Below are 3,868 nucleotides of genomic sequence, written 5' to 3'. Positions count from 1 at the left end.
AACACAATAAAGATGTGTTTTATTAACTTTTTAAAAATATGTTTATAGATTTTAGAGAGAGAGGAAGGAAGGGAGAGAAACATCCACATGAGAGAGAAACATCAACTGCCTCCTGTACGTGCCCCAACAAGGGATCAAACCCACAACCTAGGTATGCGCCCCAACTGGGAGTCAAACCCGTGAACTTTCAGTCTATGAGAGGACACTCCAGCCAACCAAGCCACGCCAGCCAGAGCCCAAGGTGGTTTTTAAAGTATGTTGGATTGCAGTCCCCGAGGCCATCTGAGTCTTGCTCTCCCCACTCTCGGGAATTCTAAGGACATCACAGGTCGCAACTAAGATTCTGAAAGTACAACCTAAGGACCCTAGGAAAGGTTGTCATCACTAAAGCTAAACAGCGCTTCTGCTCATTCAACAGGCTCCCTAGCAATGCTGTGTTCATCACCAGAAATGTTGTGTTTGCTAGTTCCAATTCTGAAAGATTTGCTTCACTTAACTGCACAGTGTGAGGACTGTGAGTTTCTAAATGGTAGAAGACTATTTGGTAAATGGTATTTGCTTTGGATACGCAATGATATCTTTATAAATGGAATGAAATTAAAATTGAGGGGAGTCGTTTCACACTTTTTCTAAACTTAAAACCCTGATTAATTATAATCTGTACGTATAGTGAAGTTTTCTGTGGCTGAGAAAAGTATTTTCTGTATTAAGGTTAAATTTTTTAAAACATGTAAAGGAAAAAAATGTTGAAAATTAACAATCCTACTAATTAACATTTACTAAGCTCTTGAGCCATTTACAGTGTTAAATATGTTATTTACATTATTTTCACTGTTATAGTGACGGTACATATGTTTTTGAGTATGGTTTAACAAAAACTCTTGATTCTGCTGATATTTAGCCACGCTCCATTTGCCTTATCTTAATGTGTTTAGTTATGGTCCTTTGTGATACTGCTTACCTGAAAATGTAATCCTACGTCAAAGATTTTTGGTCCATGAGAAGTAGGCGACCAATTTTTATAGACTTTACATATATTTCTCAGCTTTTATACCACCTCTCTAACAGAGGTCACATATGGAAGGTCCTGGGCTTTTCACTTTTAAAAAATGTAATAACTTGCTAATATTTAAAAGTTAGAAAATTTTCTTTTTTACAGCCATAGTTTCTGGACAGACTTGGCAAGCTGAATAGCAACAAGCCCGGATTTTCGTAGGGCAGCAGTTAGCTCAGCAGCTGGTGGGCCCATCAGGCCAGCACACCTGCCGTCTCCTCCTTGTCCCCCCGCTGCCAAGCTTCGGGCCGGCTGTCCATCGTCCCTTTACAGTTTGTCTTCCACCCGCCCCCGTTTCCTCAAACTACTTACCAGCTAGTTTCCTGTAGGTGTAACTCCTGTCCTTAGTTATGAACATAATGAGCACTAGCGAATACTTCCATAGTGCTTGGTAGAACCAGACACTTTCTAAGTTCTTAATAAGCATTAACTCATTTAGTCTTCAGAATAACCCTAGAGGGTGAACACTGTTCATATCCAATTTTACAGATTAGGAAATTGATACACAAAGGAATCGGAAACTCGCCCAAGTCACCACAAATTTTGTGTATATGTCCCTCAGGCTCACACGCCACCATTCTCCACAATTACATTGGCAACTTCCTTTCAATTCTGTTCATTACCTCCATAACAGAGTATCTAATGAGTGCTAATTTTTTCTTCGAAACACCTAGAAAGCAAAATCTTAGTCCATATTGAACTTTAGAGAGCATTCTATTTTAATTAAGTCTGTGGCACTTGACTAGACAAGCTATCCCATCTGTAACCAAGGCTTTGATGCCATCTGCAGAAACTATTGCTACAAAACGACAAAGGGGCGTTTGCTAATGTGAAGGCCCTTCTAGGCCTCTGCTCTACAGCAAAGCAACGGTCAAATATTCGAGAAAATGTCATGTTAGTTTTTAGAGTGAGAATTATTTTGACATTTTCAATCATAAAAATTAATAAAATGCTTAATAGCTAAGATCTCGAAACAGCTCAAAAGCTGATCAAAATAGATCCAAAGACATGGAAGTAGGAAACAGACTGACACACCTCAGAGGGAAAGGGACGGAGGGCAGGAAGAGATAAACCAAAGAACTTATATGCATGTGTCTGTGTGTGTGTGTGTGTGTGTGTGTGTATATATATATATATATATATATATAACCAAGGGACACAGACAGCAGTGCAGTGGAGATGGGGGGGCAGGAGTAGGGAGGAGGGTGTCAATGGGAATAAAAAGGAGGGACCTCTGCAATACTTTCAACAATAAAAGTATTTTTTTTAAATACACTTGAAAAAAAATTACCAGGAAGATGATGGACCATACATATGTCATTTTCTATGCAATTAGCAACCCATCAACTTTTTGTTAACAAGCTAAATCCTTATTTCATAATTATGGCCAAAAATATACAGTTCTGATCTTATCATCTCACATCTCAAAATTCCGAGTCTAAGGCTATTTTTCCCTGCCCACTAATGAACTTGAAAGAGTGAACACGACATGATCTGCAAAAATTTTATCTTGGGCCCTGACCGGCTTTGCTCAGTGGTTAGAGCATCATCCCATGGACCAAAGAGTCGTAGGTTCGATTCTGGTCAAGGGCCTGTACCTTGGTTGCCATTGGATTCCTGGCCATGGTCAGGGTTGTGCACAAGGCAACCAGTTGATGTGTCTCTTTCACATCAATGTTTCTCTCTCTCTACCTTTCTTGCTCCCATTCTATCTGAAAATCAATGGAAAAATATCTTGGGTAAGGATTAAAAATAAGTAAATAAATTTATTTTTTAACTTTTTATTTTTTTGCAGTATAAAATTTTTATATTTAGAATTAGCCAGCTGGACTCAGTTTGGATGATCCCAATCTTGTTGGCAACATCCAAAGCATCCTAGTCAGGAGCCAGTGGAACACATGCCTTCTCACCATCAGGTCTGATCAGGGTGCTGACCTTGGCCACATCAGTGTCATCAAGCTTCTTCACAGCCTGTTCGATCTGGTGTTTGTTGGCCTTGACACCCACAATGAACACAAGTGCATTGTTGTCTTCTACCTTCTTCATGGCTGACTCGTAGTCAGGGGGAATTTGACGATGGGTAGTGGCCAAGCTTGTTTCTCCTGGGTGCGCTCTTCCGAGGATATCCAGGCTGCCTTCGGAGCCGCAGTGTCTGAGCTGACGGAAGGTGGGTGACGTGCGGATCTTCTTTGGGTGGCCGTGGACACCTTTCAGCACTGCTTTCTTTGCCTTCAAAGTCTTTGCTTTGGCTTCAGCTTTAGGAGGGGCAGGGGCTTCCTTCTTCGCCTTCCGAGCCATCTTCAGAAAAAGGGTTTTCAAAAATAAGTAAATAAATTTAAAAACCTTTATCTTAGAGCAGTAAATCCAAAACCCAGCTTATCCCCTCGGCATTTTTTTTTTTCTCTCTTCTGGTGTAAAACTTGACAACTATGATAATAAAAGTGTTCATTTCACACATACTATTGGATTTACATATGTCAACTCAATGATACAGGTTTATTATCTCATATTAAAGACAAGTAGGTAGGATTTGAAGCCAGGCCCATTTAATTGCTAAATTCTGGTTTATTCTCCCATCCCGCAGTGCCTCCTGGGTGCTGTGTGGTTGGTAGTTGTTGCTCAGCAAGGCTTCTGTGCGGCTGGTGTTCCACTGGACAAGAAGAGGGTCTGCTTTGGAAAACCAATAGCGTTTCATGGGCTCGAGGCTGCGAACGTCACCTGCCTGGGAGGCACACGCAGGCCAAAGCCCAGCAATGAACAGAATGAATGCAATTTGCCAGCGCATGATAAATTGGAAGCATACTCTGCACTTCA

At 40.9% G+C, this 3,868-nt stretch overlaps 1 pseudogene; it reads right to left on the bottom strand.

Moving 5' to 3' along the window:
• Positions 1-1,895: 1,895 nt before the first annotated feature.
• Positions 1,896-3,352, bottom strand: LOC118631845 (annotated as a pseudogene).
• Positions 3,353-3,868: the final 516 nt, after the last annotated feature.

This window comes from Molossus molossus, unplaced genomic scaffold, assembly GCF_014108415.1.
Source record: "Molossus molossus isolate mMolMol1 unplaced genomic scaffold, mMolMol1.p scaffold_m16_p_16, whole genome shotgun sequence".
Taxonomy (NCBI): domain Eukaryota; kingdom Metazoa; phylum Chordata; class Mammalia; order Chiroptera; family Molossidae; genus Molossus; species Molossus molossus.
The sequence above is the reverse complement of the archived record's forward strand: the minus strand, read 5'-3'. Positions and strand labels throughout refer to the sequence as shown.